Source organism: Canis lupus, chromosome 20, assembly GCF_048164855.1.
Source record: "Canis lupus baileyi chromosome 20, mCanLup2.hap1, whole genome shotgun sequence".
In the NCBI taxonomy this organism is placed as follows: domain Eukaryota; kingdom Metazoa; phylum Chordata; class Mammalia; order Carnivora; family Canidae; genus Canis; species Canis lupus.
Window position 1 is genome coordinate 14,478,635 of NC_132857.1, and position 26,291 is coordinate 14,504,925.

A 26,291-nucleotide genomic window follows, 5' to 3' on the forward strand; every position below is an offset into this window, starting at 1 on the left:
GAGGAGCAAGGGAATCAAGCCCTATGTCGGGCTCTTCAGTCTTGGAAACCTGCACTGGGAAGATGAGCCCCTCAAAATATTTGGCTTTGAAAATCAGCAGGCTTAATTCCAGTGGGGCTTATTTAGAGCCGGAGCGCCATAGGAAACCAAAACTCCACTCTTAAAGGGCTAGCACCCTATATCATTTGGTCAACACAAGAGTAGCAGTTTGAAAAATGTTTGAGTTATATCTGAAAGAAATTTACTAATTTTAGAGTATGTGCCAGAAAGGCAGGGATCTGCAGGAGCCTTTTCCAGGAACAGAAGTACTGGGTGCTATTTTTCTTACCCTCCTTGGCCTACCTCCCCAGATGTTTGTGAGAACCAGTTCTGACACACTCTGGCTACCTTGCGAGCATAGCTGATCTCACTCTAGCATTTCCTTGTAAATCTGCTCCAGCAGCCATCTCTCCAAAGCTGCTCCCAATCTACCACACCTGACAGGCAGACTCATTTGACACCAGCATTCCTCCAAAGTGACTACAGCTCTGCCACACCCAGTGGGCAGCCCTAGCCAGGACTAACATCTCTGTAAAGCAACCTCTATCCCCTAGTGGGGGGAAACCCTGCCCACCAGCCTAATAGTTACACTGAGCCTCTTGGCCAATGGCACCAGGAGCTAACCCTACTCACATTTGCAGCAGCCCCAGTTGGGCCTTTCAGCTAGCTTCACAGGGGCCAGCCCTGTGCACCAATGCAACTGAAGCAGCTACACCTGGGCCTTTCAGTCAGCCACACCAGGACCTAGCCCTGCCTGCCAGTGCACCTGTAGTGGTCACAGCCAGTCATTGCAGACAGCTTCACTAAAGGCCAGCACTGCCCACCACTGCACCCATAGCAGTCACAGCCAAGTCATAACAGGAGTACACACAGCCCATACAGGAGACACCACTGGTACACTTGGTTCTGGTGACTGGGAGGCATTTGCAACTGGGCCCCACAGGACACTTTCTAAATAAGACTACAACTTTCAAGTCCAGGAGAAATAGCTGACCTACCTAACACACAGAAACAAACACAGAGAGTCAGACAAAATTAGGAGACAGAGAAATATGCTTCAAACGAAATAACAAGACAAAACCTTAGGAAAAGAGCTAAATGAAACAGAGATAATCTTCCTGATAATAAATTCAAAGTAATGGTCATAAAGATGCTTATTGGACTTGAGAGAAGAGTGGATGTACTTAATAAGAATTTCACCAAAGAGACAGAAAAAATGAACCAAAGTTGAAGAATACAATAACTAAAGTGAAAAATATACTAAAAGGATTCATTAACATGATTAGAGGATGGATCAGGGATCTGGAAGACAGGGTAGTGAAAAGCACCCACACTGAAAGCAAAAAGAAAGAAGAAATTTTAAAAATGAGAATACATTAAGGAACTTTTGGGGTAACATCAAGTATAGTGACATCATTATAAAAGTCCCAGAAGGAGAATAAAGAAAGGGGTAGAAAACTTATCTGAAGAAAGAATAGTTGAAAATTTCTTTAACCTGGGGAAAGAAACAGACATCTAGTTCAGGAAGCACAGAGAGCCCCAAGCAAGATGAACCCAGCAGGTCCACACTAAGACACATAATGATTAAGGTGGCAAAAATTAAAGATAAAGAGAGAATTTAAAAGCAGCAAGAGAAAATTAAACAGTCTGTACAAGGGAAACCGCACAAGGCTATCAGCTAATTTCTTTTAGCAAAAACTTTGCAGGCTAGAAGGGAGTGGTATGATATATTCAAAATGCTTGGAGGAAAAAACCTATAACCAAGAATACTCTACCTGGCAAGATTATCATTCAGAATTGATGGCATATAGAAGTTTAAAAAGTTCAACATCCACTAAATTGGCCTTACAAAAAATATTAAAAGGACTTCTTTAAGCAGAAGAGAAATGGCCATAACTGGAAGAGAATTATAAAAGTGGAAAATTTTCACTGGTAAAAGCAAACATATGGTAAAGATAGAGATCAATCACTTGTAAAGCTAGTATGAAGGTTAAATACAAAAGTAATAAAATCAATTATATATACAATTATTAGTTAAGAATACACAAAATAAAAAGATATAAAATTGACATCACATATATAAAACATGGAGAATAGGAATTTAAAAGTATTGCTTTTAGAATGTGTTCTAAAAAACTTTTAGAGTGTGTTCATACTTAAGTGACCATCAACTTAATATAGAATGCTATATACACAGTATATATATATGAACCTCATGGTAACCATAAACCAAAAACCTACAATAGATACACAAAAATAAGGAGAAAGGAATCCAAGTAGAAACACTAAAGAAAATCATTAAATTACAAAGGGAGAGAGCAAAAGAAGAAAGAGGAACTACAAAGAAAAAAAAAACTCCAAAAAACCAGTAATAATTAACAAAATGGCAATAAATACATACCTCTCAAAATTACTTTAAATGTAAATGGACTAAATGCTCTACTCAAAAGACATAGGGTGACCAGATGGATTAAAAAGACAAGACCTGTCTATCTGCACCCTATAAGAGACTCACTTCAGACTTAAAGACACATACAGACTGAAAGTGAAGGGATAGAAAAAGATATCCTATGCAAAGCAAAATAACCACAAAAACCAATCCAAAGCAAAAAACAAACACCTACGGTAGCAATCAGAAAGACTCTAAAACAAAGATTTTAACAAAAAACAAGGAAGGGCATTACATAATGATAAAGAGATCAATCTGGGATGCCTGGGTGATTCAGTGGTTGAGCAGTTGCCTTCAGCTCAGGGCCTGATCCCGGGGTCCTGGAATCAAGTCCCACATTGAGTTCCCCGCAGGGAGCCTGCTTCTCCCTCTATGTTTCTGCCTCCTGTGTCTCTCATGAACAAATAAATAAAATCTTAAAAAAAAAAAAAAGACTGCTGAATCACTGAACTCTACCTCTGAAACTAACAATATGGTATATGTTAATTAGTTGAATTTAAATTGAAAAAAAAAGCATGGATAGCAGTACATTAAGCAAATGCAAATAAAAAGAAATCAAGAAAAAAAAAAGAAATCAAGGACTATACTACCTTTATCACACACAAGGCAAAAAGCATTAAAACAGACACTGACAGTCACTTCATCATGATGGAAGTACAATCTGGTCCACCATGAAGCCAGGGCTGTCACAAACCTATTGTGGGCCAAATTATAGAGCACTGAAATCTCAGGTCAATCCACGTGAAATGGACATTTTTGCAGGTCAAAAGTGCTTGCATATTGGCAGCTTCAACCTGATCAGCAAAGCAAATATATTTGTAATCACTCCACCATGTAAACATATATATTTTTATATGTTGAATATATATTCAACATATTAAAAAAACAAACAAAAGGACATCCATTTCAAGAAAAAAAACTGGAACACATACAAATATGTAAAGCCTAAACAACATGCTACTAAAAAACCAATGAGTCAACGAAGAAATCAAGGAGGAAATTAAAAAAAATACCTGGGGACCAATGAAAATGGAAACACAATGGTTCAATATCTTTGGGATGCAGCAAAAACAATTCTAAAAGGGAAGTTTATAGTGATATGAGACTGCTTCAAGAAATGAGAAAAATCTCAAATAAACAATCTAACCTTATGCCTAAGGTAAGGGTACTAGAAAAAAGGAGAAAAAAGCCCATGATTAGTAGAAGGAAGGAAATAATAAAGTACAGAGCAGAAATAAATGAAATAGAGACAAGAAAAAGAGAGAAAGAGAAAAAGAGGAGGGGAAACAGGAAAGAAAGAAAAAAGAAAGGAAGGAAGGAGGGAAGGTAGAAAGGAAGAAAGATGAAGGAAAGAGGTAGGGAGCAAGAAAGAAAGAGATAAGACCAATGAAACTAAGAACTGGTTCCTTGAAAAAATAAAATTGATAAGACTTTAACGAGATTAATCAAGAAAAAAAGAACAGACTCAAATAAAATCAGAAGTGAAAGAGAAGAAATAACAACACCACAGAAATACAAAGGATTATAAGAGACTACTATGAATTTTTCATATGCCAACAATTTGAATAGTCTATAAGAAATTGATAAATTCCTAGAAACATACAATCTTTTAAGACTGAATCAGGAAGAAATAGAAAACCTGTACACACTGATTACTAGTAAAACTATTAATCGATAATCAAAACTGAATCGATAATCAAAAAGCTTCTGACAAACAAGAGTTCAGTACCTGATACCAAAAACACACAAAGACACTACAAAGAAGAAAATTACAGACAAATATCCCTGATGCACTTAAATGTACAATTTTTCAACAAAACATAAGCAAACCAAATTCAACAGTACATTAAAAGAATCATTCACCACTGTGAAGTGGAATTTTTTCCAAGGATGTAAGGGTGGTTCAATATCAATAATCAATCAAAATAATACACCACATATTAAAAAATGAAAAATTAAAATCTTATGATCTAAATAGATGCAGAAAAAGCATGACAAAATTCAACACATTCCTTCATGATGAAAACTTTCAGCAAAGTGGGGTTAGAGGGAACATATCTGAACATAATGGAGGTTAAATCCACAGCTAACATGATACTCGATGGTGAAAAGCTTTCACCATCCTCTAAGATCAGGAACAAGACAAGGATGTCCACTCTTACCACTTTTATTAAACAAACTATTGGAAGTCCTAGCTGTAGCAAACAGACAAGAAAAAGAGATAAAAGGTATCGAAATTGGTTAAGAAAGAAGTAAAACTGTCACTATTTGCAGATGACATAATACATAAAAAACCCTAAAGAGTCCACCAAAATACTATTAGAAAAAATGAATTCAATAAAGTTGCAAAATACAAAATTACTATACAGAAGTCTGTTGAGTTTCTATACACTAATTACAAACTAGCAGAAAGAGAAATTAAGAAAACAAATCCATTTATAATTGCACCAAAAAGAATAAAATGCATGGGAATAATTTAACCACAAAAGTGAAAGACTTATATTCTGAAAAGTATAAGACACTGATGAAAGAAATTAAAGATGACACAAACAAATGGAAAGATATACCATGCTCATGGATTAATATTGTTAAAATGTTCATACTAACCAAAGAAATTTATAAATTCAATGCAACCCCTATCAAAATACCAGTATTTTTCACAGAACTATAATAAATAATCCTAAAATTTGTATGGAACCACAAAAAACCTCAAATAGCAAAGCAAATTTCATAGAGAAAAATAAACTGGAAGGTATCACAATTCCAGATGTCAAGTTATACTACAAAACTATAGTTATCAAAACAATATTATTGGGAAAATGCAAAGCAAAACCACAGTGAGGGTGATCCCTAGGTGGCTCAGCAGTTTAGCGCCTGCCTTTGGCCCTGGAGTCCCAGGATAGAGTCCCACGTCAGGCTCCCTGCATGGAGTCTGCTTCAACCTCTGCCTGTGTCTCTGCCTCCTCTCTCTCTCTGTCTCTCATGAATAAATATGTGTATATATATATATACACACACACATACATATATATATATGATTCTCTTTTAAAAAAAAAAAAACTAAAACTAAACAAAACCATAGTGAGATACCTCCTCCTAGCAGTACCAAAAAGACAAAAAATACTGAGTGTTGATAAGAATTTGGAGAAAAGGAAACCCTCATGTACTATTGGTGGAAATGGAAATTGATCCAGCCACTGTGGAAAACAATACAGAATTTCCTCAAAAAATTAAAAATAGAAATACCATATGAGTAAGTCCACTTCTGGTATTTACCTGAAGAAAACAAAAATACTAATTTAAAAAGATACATGCACTTCTATACTTATTGCAGCATTATTTACAATAGCCAAGATATGGTCACAACTTAAATGTCTGTTGGTAGATGAAAGGATAAGGAAGGTGGAATATACATACATACATACATACATACATACATACACAATGGAATATTACTTAGCCATAAAGAAATCTTTGTCATTCACAACAACATGGATGAACCTAGAGGATATTATGCTAAATGAAAAAGTAAGAGAAAAATAAATACAGTATCATTTTATTTTTACATGGAATCTAAAAAACAAAACAAATGAACAAACAAATAGAAAACAGAAATAGACTCATAAATACAGAGACCAAACTGGTGGATGGGGGGTATGGGTAAAATACGGAAGGCAATTAAAAGTTATAAGATTCTAGCTATAAAATAAATAAATCACCAGGATGAAAGATACAGCATAGAGGATAGAGTCAATAATATTGTAATAACTTTGTATGGTGACAATAAATACACTTATTGTGGTGAGCATTTCACGATGTATAGAATTTCTGAATAATTATGTCATATACCTGAAACTAAAATAATACTTTATGTCAAATATACCTGAATTAAAATTTTAAAAAAATGTTTAAAAAGAACCAGACAAGCCAGTCTTCTTATAGTTGTAACAGCAATTTGGAGGAATGCCCTAAACACTGAACTTTCAGTTGTAGGCCCTTATTCCTGGGAAATTTTTATTTAAATGTTCCAATACAAAGCAATAATTACTATCAAACCATCGTTCCTGCTAATGTTAAGATCTCTGCAATTCTAAACTCTAGGACACCCTCATAATTCTCCTGCAAAAAAACTTGGCAGCCACACTTCTCTTCAATCCCATAATAACTTATATGAAGAAAAAAAAATTGGGTAAGAGGAAAGAAATTCAAAAAGCAAACAGTAAGGATTATAAAATGATGGAAATGAGCACTGGATTGTTCATTATATGTAGATACCCCTGCCCAGCCTGCCACTGGGAACGGATGATCTGAACAGATCATCCAAACAAAACCTGCTGGGAGGTAGTGGATGACTTCATGACATCTGAGGATCCCTTCCAGTTTGGGACTCCATTATTTGGCAGAGATCTATTATACAAGGAAAATGTTAGGAAAAAAGCACTAAGCCTACAACAGAATGAAAAGATGAAGAGAAGCTGAGGCTGTGAACAAAGAGGAATATTAACTAGAGTGATCTCTGATTGCCAAGGATTGTCCCAGTTTTAACACTGGAAGTTCCACATCCCCAGAAACCCCACAATCATGGGCATACCAGGATAGATATTCACCCTACTACTTGGATCTGACAAAGATTAGCTTCTTTGGCTTTCCATGCAGACTAAAAGCTTTAATTAACTAAACCTCATGATTCCCTTGCCTGGGAGATAACGAATTATTGCCTTTCAACAAATGGTACTGATTTCTGCTCTTTCTACCCAGCTCTGTTTAAGCATATTCTCACTATCACCTACACAAAAGTTTGACTGTATGCGTCCTTCCAATTGCAGATCAGGAGCAGCTGTGTGTGGATAAATCCTGGGCCTGCTGGAAATGTTCTCTCCTTTACTAACTGTAAAATGGCAAGCCTTCCAGGAGAGAAGCCCTCTTTTTCGGTGGATTCTTTGACTATATAAGAAATGTACACCTGTAATCCTAATAAATTCAAGCCCATATGGCTCAGCTTTTTAAATTAGATCTCCCTTCAGAAAGCATAATTCAACAATCCAAATTATTTAATAATTAATGATTAGTCCTACTATTTACTTCTTTTTTTGAAAGCAGTGAGGGGTATCCAAATAAATGATCTGCAGAAAACCTTCCTCTTTTCCCTGCTTCCTCTCATCTACTTCCTTCTGATATTCTAATGTCTCCCTTTACTACCCTCTGTGATCCCCAGAAAACCTCTTGATCCCCAGCCTCCTTTTTACCTCTCTGGTTCAGTGTATTAGCCTATCTCCCATAAAGGCAGAACTTTTTCATAAAGAAGTGGGAGGAGAGGAGAAATTGGGCTGGTAATTACAGAATTCTCTTTGCCAGGCTAGGAAAGATAGAAAGTTTGAGAACATTCCCATCTTAGTTATTTTTGTTTCATAGCATTCCTAACATTAGTAAGTGTCTGACACAGATATCCAGAGCATGTTGGTGCTGAAAGTGACCATAAAATTCCAATCCCCTAATTTTAACAAATGAGAAAACTGAGACATTAAATAATTTGTTCAAAGTCCCCAAGTGTCCTTCCCATTGCTCTATGCTACATACATTTAAATCTTGTGACTTGTGGTTATCCCATTGCTCTATGCTACATACATTTAAATCTTGTGACTTGTGGTTATCAAAAGGAGAGACCACTAGACACTAGACACTAGACACTAGACCACTAGACCACTAGACACACTAGACACTAGACACTAGACCACTAGACACTAGACACACACCTAGACACACACACTAGACACTAGACACTAGACACACACACTAGACACACACACTAGACACTAGACACTAGACACACTAGACACTAGACCACTAGACACTAGACACACACCTGTAGTTGAATAAATTGGGATTATTGCATGCTGCAGCAAAGAACACACACAGTAACGAACTGTGGGATGTCTTGTAAAAAAGTGTGAAAAGGACTTATTATAGAATTGGGGCTTTGTTAGATGATTTAGGGGAGGGTTAAAGAAAGCGGACTTTTCTATGGATTGGATGCCAGCAGGAAGTGGGAGCACTTCTATGACGAAGTGTTTTAATAAATTTTATCTAGAAAGAGGGAAGCTTGGAACCAGGCTAAAGCTGTAATTGTTAAACAATCAGCAGTCACTCATATCAACCAGAAGAAAGAAATGTTTGGTCATGTTTGTGGATTGGATGATGTCCATATTTTGTCTGCGTTCAAACATTGTTACATAGTGATCTTTTTTTTTTCTTAATCCATGGTCACAGAATGGCCTTGTCTGTTGTTGATGTTTTGTGAAATTGTTTATGTTCAACAGTAGAACACCAAGATTTCTCTGTGCTGGACCAGCCCCCAGATATTGGGGACTGCTTTTCTCTTTCTCATAATAATAAAACTACTATCTAATGAACACTTTTAATATGCTAGGAAACTTTTTTAAAAGATTTTATTTATTTATTAATGAGAGACACAAAGAGAGAGGCAGAGACATAGGCAGAGGGAGAAGCAGGTTCCCTGAGGAAAACCCAACACAGGATTCAATCCCAGAACAATGGGATCACGACCTGAGCTGAAGGTAGATGCTCAACGACTGAGACACCCAAGCATCCCTATGCTAGGGAACTTTTAATATGCTATTGGAATAGTATCAATAGTTGGTACTATTATAACTGGGTAGGTATAATAGTTGGTAGGAGGTAGGTGCTATTGTAATTCCGATTTTTATATGAAGAAATGAAGACTTAATGAGGTTGTTCATTTGCCCAAGGTCACACAGCTAGTAAAGCAGAGCTGGGCCTCAAAACTAGGCAGTCTTTCTCTAGGGTCTGTACTCTGAACTGCTCTATGGTATGCCAAGTATTAACTAGAATACTGGAGGAGAAGGGGCAACTAATCTGTGGAGATGTGGGACATATTTGCAATAAATACAAAGGGGGAAATAAAGTGTCAGGAATTACATAATGGGATCATGAGACACTCAGGATGGAAGAAGAGAAAATGTGGGAAAAACCAACTGTGACATTTTGACCATAAAGCCTTCTTTGGGAATAGTCTAATAAAAGGAAAGCTGACTTATTGTTCCTTAACTGAAGAATGACTTTTACTATTTAGAATATTATTTTAAACTTTACTCTCTGTTTTCAGTATGAATTTAAATTGGCTGACAGGAGAAGGAAAATCAGCAGCAACTCCTCTGGCATAGTCAGTCAGAGCATCTCACTATATTCAAATGGTAAAGCAAAATTGTTCAGGGCTTTGTGATGGAAGCGGCAGGCACCTGGCAGTACCAACGACTTAATCATAATGATTAGGGGAGAAATATGGTTATTAATAGCCTTACAAATGCATTCATTTTTCAGAATCACCTTATGGATTGAAATGACAGAATGAAACTCAAATTAACAGACAAAGGCCCCCATTCCACTGTTCCCACACACACCCCCAGCTCCTCCTGACTTCAGTGGGTGTTCTGGGCACAGAGAAAGAACAGGAATGGCATATTGATCTATTTCTAGTATTCGAAAGGATTCTTCTCTCTGTAAATTTCAAGGCAGCCAAGATCCTAACATCACAGCAGCACTACATTCTGTCCTCACCTCAACAGATCCAAGTAATAGTACTAAAATACAATATACACTACTTGCCCAAACTGAAGGAAAAAAAGAGTTATTTCAGGTGGGAGGTGGGAGGTGTTAGAGATTTGATAATAAAAGAAAAATGGAAATGGAAAAGATTGCTCTTCAGCTATATTGTGTAATAAGTCCAGACTGATTATTACACATTCACTCTTTTAGGTATTATTCAACAAACTGTGTGCCTCTACTATATGACTAGCACTGTGCTAGGCTCTAACGATAAGAAGTCAATTAAGACTTGGTCTCTTGCCTCAAAATTCTACTTAGGGACAGCCTCGGTAGCTCAGTGGTTTAGCACCGCCTTCGGCCCAGAGTGTGGTCCTGGAGACCCGGGATCGAGTCCCACATCCGGCACCCTGCATGGAGCCTACTTCTCCCTCTGCCTGTGTCTCTGCCTCTCTGTGTGTGTGTGTCTCTCATGAATAAATAAATAAAATCTTAAAAAAAAATTCTACTTAGATTTTGTCTCCAGCTTTTCTTTGTACCACACCTTGCAGTGTTTCATCGATGTTTCTGTCTGCTAACAATTGTCATAATGATATGGATGATGATGACAACAAAAAGCACAGCTGTCCACAAGTTTAAGTGGCAAATGGCAAAAGAGCCTGTCCCAAAGAAACTTTTATCCATCTAAAAAAGTATTTATTTAGCAACTATTTTGTGGTTAAGATGTTGCCCTGGGTTCTGGGAGATGTTCAGAAAATGTTTCCATCCCTAGGAAGGCCTAGGGATTCTACAAGCTCACTCTGAAATGGGTAGAAATTCCCAGGACAGCCTTTGGTTTCTCTGGACCTCAGAAATCCCTGATGGATACTTTGGCCTTGTTGCCCCAGTTTCCATCACACTTCTAACGAGGATTGAAAATTGGCCTAGGAAAGTAGATTATGGGAACAATAACAGCAAAGTTAAGTAAATTCCACCCATTTTCTGGGCAACACCAGCAGGAAAAGCACTGTACTTTCCACATTTTCAAGGCCATGTATTCAAGACACAGCAGGATAGCAGCATGTAAAAGCCATACAAGCTCATGCCTACAACTTCTCTTCAGCAGCACAAGGCCTTAAGAAAAATGTATCTGTATGGGATGTCACCTAACTATGCCATTAATTGAAGCAACCAGTTTTGTTTCTTTTTTTTTTTTTTTTAAGATTTTATTTACTTATTTGAGAAAGAGAGAGAGCAGGGGAGAGGGAGAGGGGGATGGTAGGGGACAAGAAGACTCCACCTTGAGTGCAAAACCTGAAGTAGGGCTCAACCCCATGATCCCATGACCCCATGACCCCAGTGGAAACCAAGAGTCAGTTGCTTAACTGACTGAGCAATCCAGGTGTTCCACAGCCAGTTTCATTTCAAAATGTGGGCACAGCATTGTAGGGTTAAGTGACAAGAACATGGATAATTTCCCAGATATTTTCTCAAAGCAAATAGCAATCACTGGTTGTAGGACAGATTCTTTGATTCAAAGCCACCTCTCCTGCAATAAGAAGGACAATACTCCTGGTCACCTCTCTGCCCCTGTCTTCCCCAGTGCCCCCCTCCCCACCCTCTACCACTCCCATCCCTTGCATAACCTTGCAAAGACATCTGCTTTATTTTCTTTCAGATAGTCCACCTCGTGATAATTTCCCAGCACCAGTAGCTAGGCCCTAGATTCTACATCTGTTCCACTTTTCTCCATTCCAGATGAGCACTACATCTTTACATTTGCTATTGTGATCACTGCTGAACCATAACAACGAGGTTAGTTGAGGATAAAGATTCACATCTCAGCACAGAAGGGATGGTTCTGGATTAAATTGGGGGTGCTTAACCCCAATAATTAAGAAAAGCAGATGGATCTCTGCTAATTGGCATCAGAACCTCAAGAAACTCCTTAGTAATCCTCTTCTATCCATCAAAAATAACCAACAAGGAAAGAAATTAACATTTATTTATTTTTTTGCCTAACCCTCTGTTAGGTTTTTTTTTTTTTCTCTGTTAGGTTTTAATATTATCTATTTATATCTATTTATCTTCATATAGTTCTGGCAAGTTAGTATTATTATTCTCAATCAATTCTACAAAACATTTCAGAGGCTAAAAGTAGGTAAAGAACTTGCCCAAGTTCTTCCAACTAGTAAGTAAAAGAACTGGGCTTGGAGCCCAAGTCTGTCTGATACCACAGCTTTTACTACATCTCTTGATCGTTTATTCTGAAAATGTACTAAAGGGGGGTCCAGGGGTAAAAGGCCTTCTCTTAGAATGATAGTCCACAGAGTTATTAGCAGGTCATACCTACCTCTCCTATAAACCTGACACAGGAACACATGGGTTCTAACCCCTTAGATTATCTAAATACATTTGTGATTTTCATTAAAGCAAAATAGCAATTATGTACTTGAAATATTTATAAAATAAGTCAACTACATTTGAGGGAAAATGTAAAAGCATTGCAATTAAACAGATCTGCACACACTGCAGGGTGTTTTTCTAACAAAAGGAGGAAGAAATAATGCCGCTAATAAAAACAATGATGATCTTGTTTAAATGTTCTAATAACTCATTTAGCACTGTTCCAAGCGGAACTGTATATTAGTAATTTCAAATAAAGTCTTTGATGAAGGATTAAATATATCTTCTGCTCATTCTCTTCTGCAAAGCTAGTGATTCAAGTGGGCTAATTTGTTCCCTTTCTTCTGGTAAAATGTTTTAAGTGATCTATAAATGTTTTTCTCCTTCTATTCACATTGTAAGAGGAACCAAGTGAATAATAATGAATAAGAATAAGGAGTTATACTGATGCATTGGAAGGGAATGGGTGCCCCCACCATCACTACATACACGCGTGTATACACACACACACACACACACACACACACACACACATACACATGCTCTGAGTTCTCATTTGGGCTTCTAATAAGAAACAGACAAACCTCAAATTTCAATATAAATATTCATCAGGAAGCTATATTAAATAGGAACTAACCTAAAACAATTTCCTGCTCACCTTTGAAAAAATTATCATGCTAATTAATAAAGAGTAGGGTTTTGTGTTTTCAGAAAGAAGGGCATCTAAAAGTATACATTATAATATATATTTAGTTCTTCCAGTAGAAATAAAGATTGATTAAATTCTAAACTGATAATTTTCTCTTTGACACTTCAAACTTAATATACTATATCTGTAGTGCTCCTAACCTAATGTGGGAAACACAAACCAATCCATTTTAGTCTCTTTGGGGATGTAGGACACATAGTGAATAATCAAAACAATCACATGCTATGAGAGCTATACTTAGCCACCATATCAGATTGGTCATTTAAAAAAAAAAAACCCCTCCTGTTTAGAGGACAATATTGGACATAAAGACCTTGGCTGCAGAGCTGTGCTGAAATTCTCTAACACAAAGTAAAATGGCCATAGCACTCATCGCACTTTCTAAGGTAATTCTCTGCCTCCACAGCTCCTATAGATATCCTAAGGGAAGAGACAACTCCTTATTATTTCTTATTGTCTCAGTTTCTTTTTTTCTTTTTAAAGATTTTATTTATTTGAGAGAGAGAGTGACCAAGTATGAGAGAGCACGAGGTAGACGGAGAAGCAGACTCTCCACTGAGCAAGGAGACCGATGCTAGACTTGATCTCAGGACTCTGGGATCATGACCTAAGCCAAAGATAGACACTTAACTGACTGAGCCACCCAGGTGCCCCTTATTGTCTCAATTTCTAGTATTTGACATTCATAACATATTTTGAATGGAATGAAACGAATCCATCTATGAACATTTGGTCTGAAGTAACTTCTACGCTAGTATGCATATTTCTAATTTTTAAAAAGATTTTATTTATTTATTCATGAGAGATACAGAGAGAGGCAGAAACATAGGCAGAAGGAGAAGGAGGCTCCCTGTGAGGAGCCTTATGTAGAACTAGATTCCAGGACCCTGGGATTACGCTCTGAGCAGAAGGCAGATGCTCAACCACTGAGCCACTCAGATGCCCCCATATTTTAATGTTTTCTTCAACAAGTATGACCTGAAATACTTCCTAATCTTGAAAAAAAACAAGTCAACTCTTGTTTCTGGAACCCACAAAGTCAATTACAACCTAAAATATGTTGATTCAGGCCTCCCCCCACCAAATAAGTATCCAGGTAAATAATATTCTCTCAGTGGAAAAGATTCAAGCCTGTTAAAACCAAGTCTCAGGGTTCTGCCTAAATCCATTTCAATCTAGGGTCACAAAATTACCAAGGAAGAAAACTACAACGAAGAGAAACACACTAATCCCAGCTAATCCACTTGCTCCAAATTAAGGTGAAATTAAAACCTGACTCTTCAAAGAGGATGTAAACCCATTTGAAGGTGCAATGTTACCAGCAGATGAGGTGTTGAGGAAGTCTGCATGGCAGAGCCATCTCTCCCACTATATAACCAAACCAAATAAAGATTTCAACCCTTTAGAACAAAAAGGGCCTTCTTTGCAGGTAGCATTGGAGGCATAAATGTTGGTTGCCTCCTGATAAAAGGGACTGATTATTTTCAGTCAGTATTTGGAACTATTAGATAAGAAATTTTTTCCTGTCTCCAGTCTTAGGGCATCCCCACTTCCCAAGGCTACTTGTTCCAGGACTTGCCACAGCCTCTTTCTACCTGTTAGCCATTTCCCCTGTAATCACTTGGCCTGACCCCTATACCTTCATCTAAGTCAGGCCAGGGTCTCTGTCCTTCCTAGATCGATGGACCCAGGCCTCCGATCTGAGCCCCAGAAAGAACATGTTGCTGAAGACAAGGTTGAGAGAAGGTACCACAGGGAATGATCCATGAGCAGAACGGAAAAAGTGTTTTGACATTTCCTCCAGAAGCTTATAATACCCGGGAACACCTAAATTTGCAATTTTTACATTCTTCAGTATATTTTTAAACTTTAGATTGGAAAGGTTTTAGTGCGTTGGATAGAAGTGGAAGAAGGGATAGTCAGGGGATTATCATGTCAGCCAAACACACACACACACACACACACACACACACACACTTTGTTTGGAAATGAGAAGTGTGACCATATGACATAAGCCATGTTTGAAACCTGTCAGTCTTTTTCGGTGTTTTCTCCTTAGGTTCATATGACCTTAGTCCTGCATGAAATCAAACTACCATTTTGAAAAAATCCTTTAATTTAGAGTGATTAAATATTCTTTAAAATATTCACTGAGAATAAAATCAAAAAAAGAATTTATCAGAGAAACAGAGTAGAATAGTAATTACCAGGAACTCGAGGGTAGAGGAAATGGGGAAACATTGGCCAAAAGGTACAAACCTCTAGTTATAAAATTAACAAGTTCTGGAGAGCTAATATATGGCATGGTGATTATAGCTAGTAATCCTGTGTTATATACTTGAAAGTTGCTAAGACAGTGGTTCTTAAATGTCTTCACCACAAAAAAAAGAAATGGTAATTATGTGATAGGATGGAAAGTGGTAATCATTTTGCAATATATAATATATAAATCAACACATTGTATAGCCTAAAGTTATACAGTATAGTATATCAACTATATCTCAATAAAGCTGGAGAGGATAAAGAAACTGCTTTATATTACAGCAAGAGAGTTTTAGGTTACTTATAAAAATATCCTAGTAGTGAGAACTTATACTAGCAACATGTTAGCATGGAAGAGAAGAGGGCCCCCAATCTGAAGAGCTGGGTTGGCTTTATTATATATTAGCTATGACCTTAATCAAGCTATTGAACTCCAAATTTGAGTTGTTGTAAGGTTTAAATGAGACAATATAGGAAAAGTACTTTATACATAAAAAAGTATTTTTTAAAATAATGTTATTATTGGGGCACCTGGGTGGCTCAGTCATTTGAGCATCCAACTATTCATTTCTGCTCAGGTTATGATCTCAAGGTTGTGAGGTAGAGCTCTGTGTGGGACTCCATGCTGGATGTGAAGCCCACTTAAGATTCTCTCTCTCCCTCTCCCTCTACCCCCTACCCACCTACCCCTTGCCTCCTGCTCACTCTCATGCTCTCACTCTCAAAAAATATAAATAAATAAATAAATAAATAAATAAATAAATAAATAAATAAATAAATAAATATGTTATTATTGTTACAGTATGGATCCAGCAAGATAAATAACCTAAACCCAAATTTCTCATTATTAACACACAGTTTACCTGAGCTTTCATTTTCACCAGGAAAGTACTGCAGACTGGGATGAAGGATGTTTAAAGTTCTGTTAGATAAAAAGAATAAAGCAGAAGTGGAGTAGCCCCAGGAATATGGCACAGCATCAACAGATGATAGAAGATGGTAACAGAGAATGGCTGCACTGTCCTCCATCAAGGATGGCCTTAAGTGTGGAAGGCCAAACAAAAACATCAGGAGGAAAATGATGGCTAAAAAGGTTGGGTGAAAATATATTACAAGATATTAAACAGGACAACTTTAACTCAAAACTCTAAGCCTGATACATTGTAATATAAGGTACGAAAAGGAATTCTAGGTTTAAGCTCAGAACCAATTTCAATAAACAGAAACCACAGTCTGTAGGTGGGAGGCCAGAATACTGAAAACAGAATGTTGCTCCAAGAGGGGCTTTTTCCAGAAGTTATGGTCCACTGAGCTTGGCCTGAATTCTCAGAAAATCCTACAATGAGGGGTGGCTGGGTTGCTCAGTCAATTAAGCAACTGCCTTTGGCTCAGGTCATGATCTCAGGGTCTTGGGATCAAGCCCCACATTGGACTCCCTGCTCACTGGGGAGTCTGCTTCTCTTTCCTTCTGCCCCTCCACTCTGCTCATGCTCTCTTTCTTTCTCTCAAATAAATAAATAAATAAAAACCTTAAAAAAAAAAAGAAGGAAAATCCTACAACGGATCACTCTAAATGAATTTTGAGAATAATTATGTTCCTGAACAGAGTATAAATATTATCAACCTTGACATTATGAAAGGAAATTACAGTTGAAAGGAGCTAGAAGGTGAAGAAGTGGGGGGGGGGGGGTGTGCATGCACGCATGCATGTATTACAAAGGGCAGAAGATCAATATTTTCACTTTATGAAGGGAATGGTCAAGAAATTGTGTCAATAGTTCATTGATTGAGAGAAGCTTTTAGGTACTTTATTTTGAATTACAAAAGTAATCCTTAGAAGAACAAAAATACTAATATAATTACAATACAAAGAGAAGAAAGATGAGGGTGGTGACTGAGCTAAATTCTTACATACTATCACAGGATATCAATATGAACAGTGAATGCAGCAGATGAATCAGGATCCTCCTGATGTTTTTAAACAAAGTTATCTGTGTCATCATGCCACTCTGCCATAGGCCCTTTTGCTCCTCTTGGAAGGTTGCACGTGCCTCCAGTGTTAGGGGAGCCACTAACGTTAATCTGGATTGCTCCTCAGACAAGTGAAAGATACAATGCATTCATAAAAGTCCTGGAGAAAGTTAAGGTTTTTCTATCCTTGGAGGGCATACCCTTGCTTGATCTTTTTGGCAGTTGGAATATCATACAACATACTACGCTTCATTAGTTTGAGGAGATTCTGAAGGCAAAGTCAAAACAGCAGGTACAAGGGCTGCAGAAGTTTTCATTATTCATCACAAATTGCAACCTAATGGGTAAAGACCAGTGCTGGTGATATACTGAAGTCATAAACTTCATTTTCCTCCTTGGTTTCCATTCTAGTCATGATCTTATTATTTTTTAAAGATTTATTTATTTATTCATGAGAGACACAGACTAAGAGAGAGAGAGGCAGAGGCAGAGACACAGGCAGAGGGAGAAAGAGGCTCCCTGCAGGAAGCCTGATGCGGGACTCGATCCCGGATCCCGGGATCAAGACCTGAGCCGAAGGCAGGCACCCAACCGCTGAGCCACCCAGGCGTCCTCCAGTCAGGATCTTAAACTGAGCCCACATTGGCTTAACACTCAGTGCGGAGTCTCCTTAGGAATTTCTCTCCCTCCCTTCTGCCCCATCTCTCTAAAATAAATAAATAAAGCTTAAAAAAATAAAACCATGTTCGTGGATTACATACATGTATTGCTTTTTTAGGTTTTTTCTTATCTAAAAATAGTTGACACATAATATCACCTTAGTTTCAGGTATACAACATAGTGATTCAATTTCTCCATAGGATAGGCTATGCTCATGAAAGTATAGCTACCATCTGTCACCATATAATGCTATTATAATATCATTGACTATATTTCCTATTCTGTGCTTTTATTCCCATGATTTATTTATTCCATAACTGGAGGCCTGTATCCCCCATTCCCTTTCCCCTCTTTTTCCCATCTTCCCATCCCTTTTCTCCCTGGCAACCATCAGTTTGTTCTCTGTATTTATAAGTCTGATTCTGCTTTTGGTTTGTTTGCTTATTCATTTGTTTTGTTTTTTAGATTCTACATATAAGTGACATCATATGGTATTTGTCCTTGTCTGACTTACTTCACTTAGTATAATATCCTCTAGGTCCATCCATGTTGTCATAAATAGCATGATCTCATTATTTTTTATGGCTGAGTAATATTCCATTGTATGTACATCTATTCCATTTTGTATGTATATATATATTATATATATTTGTCATTATATATATATATAAAATATTTATATATATAAAATCTTCCTTATCTATTTGTCTATCAATAGGCACTGAGGTTGCTTTCATATCTTGGCTGTTGCAAATAATGTTACAATACACATAGGTGTGAATATATCGTTTTGGATTAGTATTTTCATTTTCACTGGGTAAACAGCCAGTACTGGAATTATTGGCTCATATACTATTTTTAACTTTTAATTTTTTGAGGAACTTCCATGCTGTTTTCTACAATGTCTATATCAGTTTACATTGCCACCAACACAAGGATTCCTTTTTCTTCCCATCCTCACCAACACTTGTTATGTTTTTGTCTTTTTTACTTTCGGTATTCTGACAGGTATAAGGTGATATTTCATTGTGGTTTTGATTTGCATTTCCCTGATGATTAGTACTGTTGAGCATCTTTTCATGTATCTGTTGGCTATCTAGATGTCTTTGGGAAAATGTTCATTCAGGTCCTCTGCCCGTTTTAAAATCAGATTTGGTTTTTTGGTGTTGAGTTGTATAGTTTTTTTTTTTTAAATAATAATAAATTTATTTTTTATTGGTGTTCAATTTGCCGAGTTGTATAGTTTCTTTATATATTTTGGATATTAACTCCTTACAGACATATCATTTGCAAATATCTTCTTCCATTCAGTAAGTTGCCTTTTTTGTGTTGCCAGTGGTTTCCTTTGCTGTGCAAAAGCTTTTAATTTTGATGTAGTCTCAACAGTTTATTTTTGCCTTTATATCCCTTGCCTAGGAAACATATCTTGAAAAATGTTGCTATGGCTGATGTCAGAAAAATTATTGCTATGTTGTCTTCTAGGATTTTTATGGTTCTAGGTCTCACATTTAGGTCTTTAATCCATTTTGAGTTTATTTTTATGAATGGTGTAAGAAAGTGATCGATCCAGTTGCATTCTTTTACATGTAGCTATCCAGATTTCCCAATACCATTTATTAAAGAGAATATTTTTCTCACTGTACATTCTTTTCTCATTTGTCATAGGTTAAGTAGACTACTTACATCTTAAAATATTATTTTAAAAATGATTACATAAGCAGTTTAGAAAAAAGCTGCTATTAATCTGCTACAAGTTCACTAAGAACAACTCGTATCACATTAGACTGGGTAAGATAGAGGAGGTTATAGAAATATATGTTATTTCTTTCCAACTCTCACAATACCCAGAATATAATATGCATTAACAACTATCTTTTAAATAAATGACATCTGGGTTTCAGCCACTAAGTTGTGAATGAAGTCTTTTTGTGTATAATGAAGGAATTTGGGAGGAGGAATATTTGAATGCATATGGCCAAGTCTTTCCAATCCAAGACCCCTGAAGTCAGGCACTGGCTATAATTCTAGATCTCTCCTGGTAATCACCAGTGGCTTCTGAATCACCATTACCAAATCCTGCTAGGAACTATGCTCACCACTGGCTGCAGGGATTTCATCTTTCCTGCACACAGATATGACTCTAGCTTCACAAAAAAGTATCCAAACACCATTAGGGAATTCTCCCCCTGCACTGGTTTAGCAGCTACCCAAACTCCAAAAGGAGGTTTGGAGTGTGTCTTTTCAACTGCATGAAAACATTATTTTGTGTTGAGCTTGCTTTTAAGTACAGTTGCTCACTATTTGTAACTTAGTAATTAATCTAGTTTTGAGTTTGTTTGCGGCCAAAACATCTCCAAGGTAGGTTTCCACAGCTGAAATGGACCACTGAGACAGTTAAATTGAGAAATAAAACACTGCATACAAATTCAGAGCAGAATGAATTAATTTTCAAGGTCTAGTTGGCTCTTGAATGCATAACTTTATTTAAGAAAGTTCCCCAACATCTGGTTCTTTTTTTTTTTCTGTGTAAGGACAAGCATAGGGGGAGGAAAGTATGCCATCTGTCCTGAAAGTAAGTAACTCATTCCTCTTCATGCTAGGTGGAAATTACAATTTTACCAGAAGAAAACTTTATAAATAATCAATAAAATAACCTTACATATACATTTGTTTGATACAGGACAATGTGTTCACTTTTTAGCATGAAATTTTTCTTACTCCCAAATATAACACCTTTGATTTGAATTTAATATGCTAGTATACAAGTAAAAGACAATATAAGACCTGAGTTTCCACAGAGGGAGTCACTTTTTAAATGGATTTTGAGAGATGGACAGGGTTTTACGAGGTAGTAGCTAGAATTCCAAAGACAAGAAATAAAAAGTGTTGGCAAGGATGTGGAGAAAAAAGGAACCCTAGTGCCCTGCTTGTGGGAATGTAAATTGGTGTAGCCGCCATCAAAAATAGTATGAAGTTTCCTCAAAAAATTAAAAATAGAACTATCCCATGGTCCAGTAATTCCACTGAGTATTTACCTGAAGAAAAAGAAAAAATTAATTCAAAAAGATATATGCACCCCTATGTTTACTGTGATATTATTTCCAATAGCCAAGATATAAAAGCAGCCCACATATCCATCAATAGACAAATGGATAAGGAAGATATTACTCAGCCATAGGAAAAGGATGAGATCTTGCCATTTGTGACAACATGGATAGACCTAAAGGGTAACAGACAAATAAACTAAAAGCAGAATCAGATTTATAAATACAGAGAACTGATAGTTGCTAGAGGGAAAAGGAGCAGGAGGATGGGCAAAATGGGTGAAGGGGATGGAAGCTACAGGACTTGGTTATGCAATGAATAAGTCACAGGGAAAAAAGGTACAGCACAGGAAATATGTTTCAATGATACTGTAAGCGTTGTATGATGACTTACGTTATCTACATTTGTTGTGAGCATAGCATAAGCATTGTCAAATCACTATGTTGTACACCTGAAACAAAAGTGACAGTGTGTATCAACCATACTTCAATTTAAAAAAAAAAAAAAAAAGATTTCAACCAGGTAGATTCAGGAATGAAAAGTCATTCCAGGAAAAGAATAATGTGGAAGCTTAAAAATAAATAAATAAAAAGTAATTTCTGACAGGTCCAAATATCCCTTCTGAAGCAAAATTAAGTCACCACAAATGACTCTACTCAAATAGCTAATTCCCTCTCCCACAGCCTCCCTTACCATCCTTCCCACTGTGATTCTCTCCCTGCTGCCTCCCTCTGTTCCATGAAACAAACATACCACATCAAACTGGAAAACTGTGACTCTAAGAAAGGAAGCTCAGCTTGACAGGAGCAAAGCTGAATAGCTCTCTAAAGCCTGACTCAAAAGCTCTGTCATTTTAGTCTTAATGCCATTTAATGATAAATGATCCTTTCCCTACAATTTGCCACTGTTGTTAAACAGGGGTCTTAACAGGGCCCTCCCACCTGCACTCTACCTTTGTAATTAGTACCTCTGGTCCCTGTGCATATATTTCATGGGTGACTCACATATAAGCTAAGTGATAGGTAACCAAATTACAAGGCTATAAATACATCAAGTGTTGGCCTGGAAAAAAAAAGCCTGAGTGGTTTATGAAGTCAGCAATATTCTGACAACTGATCCTTACAACAGAGCTTAGTTTTCTTTCCCTTCCACCTCCCCACTTAGGTAATTTGATATTATACATGTCTCCAAGTATAAATCACAAGTGAATTATTGGAAAAAGGTAACTTGGGCCTGAAAGATTTTAATTATAGCAACATTTTTTATTCGTAAGAAGTTTTAGCTGGACTATCTCCAAATAATCTACATCCACCCAGAACATTTGGAAATAGGCAAGAATCCTTGGTATGTAAAGCAAATCTGGCCATGACTCTTCTTGGTATTATCATTTTGTTTTTTCTGTCTAAGTGGGTGTTAGCTACAGGGTGTTAGAAAGAAATCAAAAGAGTAGCATTTCCCAAAGTGTGTATCAAAAGGATCCCAAAGTTGAAAGCAAATATTGTAACAATGAAGAGGATCAACAATGAATGGAAATTTATAATTAACACTTTACCAGTTTCTTCTCTCTAATTTACCTTCATCGCCAACAACAGTTATTTTTATTTAATTAAAAAAATTATTCTTCTTCTATCTAAAATCTTCTGTTAGCCTGAAGACTAAGCATTTAATTTGAAATCTTCCTATATTATTATTTGTCATGATGTAATTCAGATTCCTCATCGAAAGCAAGAACCATGTTTTACCCGTCTTTGTATCCCAATCACCTACCTTGAAATTTGGTAGCCTAATACGAAATTGGAGATTATCAAACATTTGTATTGAACTATAAATGAAACCTTATTAAATAAGATGCCTGAATCCATGTGTGTGTGTGTGTGTGTGTGTGTGTGTGTGTTGTCTGTATAAAACTTCTGTGAACTTCTTGGTATTTTACAGCTTAAAATCTAACCCCCTTAATGTGATATTTTTTCCCAGTCTGACTTCAGTCTTCCATTCTGGCATCATCTCCTGCTCTTGAACCTCAGCACCATATCTGGGCTCAGCTTCTCCAATGTCAAGGCAAAGATTTGCTCTTCTCCTAGGCATGTTGCCTAGACATTTATGGAATGATGATATCACTTAAAGGAAATTGAGTCTTGAGGCACTCCCATAAAGGTCAGAAACAGAGACCAGAGTGAGTCGTGGAATGCAGGAAACAAAAGCCAGAAAACAAAGACACTGTAAAAGAATGAGAGAAGAAATCTCAGCTTAAATATTTTTTTTCTAAGACTAGAACATGACTGTGAGTACTGTTTACCTATTTATAGGAAAAGAGGGAAAGGGATGGACTTTGCTCTGGGAAGTAAATAATCAGAAAGTTAGTCCCAAGTACATTTTAACATCTAGAACAGAGTTAGTTTTGCAAATATATGCATAGTCCCTTATACAATATCTCAGTATCTCATGAAGTAAGTTATTTTATTAGTAATGATGGGTGAACACAAAGTCAACACCACTGTCCCATCCTCCATGTTCACTATCATCACTATCACAAAGAACTCAATTTCAGTTGATAACATCATCAGAACAAGAACAGTGAAAGATCTGTGTTGCTTTGGTCAACAGTAGCCTTCCCACCTGGAGAAGTTTCTCTGCACACCCAGATCCCTGCACTGCTGGAATCAGACCATCATATAGAATCAGACCACAGAAAGTACTGCTCAACCAGTAGCAGCTAGGGCTGCAGGACTCCCAGCAGACTTACAGACACATGAGATGCTGAGAAACCTCACTTCCTGAGATTAAATGAGATCATCAGAAATCACTACTTGCAGAGAGTTTTACAGGTGATTCTTCAGGCCTTACCATAGCAACCTCATCAAAGAAATGGAAGTCTAAAATGGCCAAATGACTTGCTGGGAACATGTGGCAAATCAGCAGAAAAGAGAGGTTTCCCTCAGCCAATTTAGTGCTTCATCCTCAGAACCATATTCTCTCTGCTTTTATACATGTCCCTGCTCTATAGAGTATGAACTTTCCTTGGAAATATGGACTATGGAAGTTTCCTTCCTAACTGAAGAGTGTTTCCATTTCTCTGTATTGCCCTCTCTTAAATCTTTTCTTGTGTACGTTATAACAAATGTCTTTATCACTAAGTAGAATTGCCTCAATGAGATCAGCTGCCTGAAAGTAATTGTCTCTGTTATAACAATGGCCCTGCTGTAGAAGAACAATTCTTTCCTACAGAGGAAGCAGAATCAAGACCAAAAGAAGAGCTAAATGCAAAACCGAGTCTGGATTTCCTTTGAGGCAAATTGCATTTCTCTCATAGCTACACCCAAGAATTGAGGACCACTCAGACTTTTTTTAATCAGGAGTCTTATCTCCTGATTTCTTAAAAGAGGAAGCTGAGGGCAGACTCTTGGCCTGAACGTGGATACTGCTTGACTGGGTAGGTTTCTTAAAGTCCATATTATGTCTATATCTGTAAAACGAGGGTGACTGATCCTCTCATGGGTTTTTTTTTTTTTAAGGTTTAATTGAGTGACTATGTGATCAATGTTTAGAATGGCAATTATTGGAACTTAGAAACCAATTATTGTTAGACTCTTTCTAGCTAAGGATTCTTTCTAAACTTTTCAAAAAGTAAACCAAAAAAACTAACTGGAAGGGGAAGAAATACCATGGAACTGAAAAAAACAAGCTCTTCATATACAGCCCTGCCATCTCATGTCATGTTAATACATTGTGATGCTTTATGGCAGGCTACAGTAACTTCCCCAGTGTCAAGTTCTTTGCCAACTAAAGCTAAACATTTTTTTTTTTAGCTTTTTAAAATTATGGTCCTAGGATGCATCCTTTCAGTGATAGTACTGCTGGTCATGCCAGTCTGTACAAAATGATCTTTTATCCAGTATGGTAAGGAATTATCCAATGAGGTTGTACAGTTTCTCTCCTTCACATCACCAAGCCTGTCCACCTCAGGACTTCACAAAACTTGAGTTCAGTTGTATATCCTGATCTTACTTTGGGCTAGGAAAGAAAATGGAGAATCTCTCCATGAGTGACTGTGAACAAATGAAGGTAACTAAAGCTGCCTCCCTTGAGGACTTCTCATTATAGCACAGGAGTCCTGAAAAGGCACACATATGAACAAATAAGGTCTTAGAAGGAGACAGCAAATTCCTGAAGTGACCTCAGGAAGGAAATGTCTGGGTATTTCTAACATTGTGCATTAGGGAGTTGGGGTGGTACTAGTATAAATTTGAGACATGCTAAAGAGTAACTGAAAGAAATAGGAGGAGATGAGGAGGCAAAATGAACAAAATGCCAGATATGCCCACATGCCAACAAGGAAGACGTGAGGAGGTGAGGTGTGAGGAGAAGTCTGTCACAGTGGCCAATAAACCATGAGGGCCAAATGTTTGGCTTGAATAACTCAGAATCTGCTCCCTGCCTACAGCAGGGCTTGGCAGTGAGTCAGCAAATCCAGCAACAGAATTTCTTTTTCAGGAACCACAGACAGTCCATTTACACACACACATACACACACACATACACAAACACACTCTTGCATGTATACACACTATCTTGTAGATATACCCTTCATCAGCAAGGAGAAAAATATGGCATTTCTTTTTTTTCTTTAAAAATGTTATTTATTAATTTGAGAGAGAGAGAGAGCACAAGCTAGGGGGAGGAGCAGAGGGAGAGAGAAGCAGACTTCTCTGCTGAGCAGGGAGCCTGACATGGGGCTCAATCCTAGGACTCTGAGACCATGACCTGAGCTGCAGGCAGACACTAACCTGACTGAGCCACCCAGGCGCCCCTAGCATTTCTTTTTCAAATTTTTTTGAAGATTTTATTTATTTATTCACAAGAGACAGAGACAGAGACACAGGCAGAGGGAGAGGGAGAAGCAGGCTCCATGCAGGGAGCCCGACATGGGACTCAATCCCTGGTCCCCAGGATCACGCCCTGAGCTGAAGGTGGCTCTAAACCACTGAGCCACCCGGGCTGCCCTTCTTTTTCAATTTTTAAAACCATCCATATCTTTGAAAATTATCAGGAATCATTTATCAAGAAATCAGAAGATCTATGTAAGCATCATTTTAAATATTCTTATTAAGAACATGCTACATGTCTTATAGTAATTTCTTCTATCCACCCCCTTTATAAGAACCAAAACAAAAACACAAGGATACAGCTAAA

The 26,291-nt window shown here is 37.2% G+C and overlaps 1 protein-coding gene across 5 annotated transcripts in view; it reads right to left on the bottom strand.

Annotated features, from left to right (window-relative positions):
* Positions 1 to 26,291, bottom strand: part of LOC140611680 (importin subunit alpha-8-like) — a 256,113-nt gene that overhangs the window by 123,732 nt on the left and 106,090 nt on the right. Inside the window, exon 5 of one of the 5 annotated variants that reach the window (XR_012012805.1) lies at positions 22,298 to 23,318. The exons of the other annotated variants lie outside the window; for them this stretch is intronic. The gene's annotated coding sequence lies outside the window, so the exon portion shown is untranslated. Of the gene's footprint in view, positions 1 to 22,297; positions 23,319 to 26,291 lie in introns of those variants that run through there. 5 annotated transcript variants of the gene reach the window in all.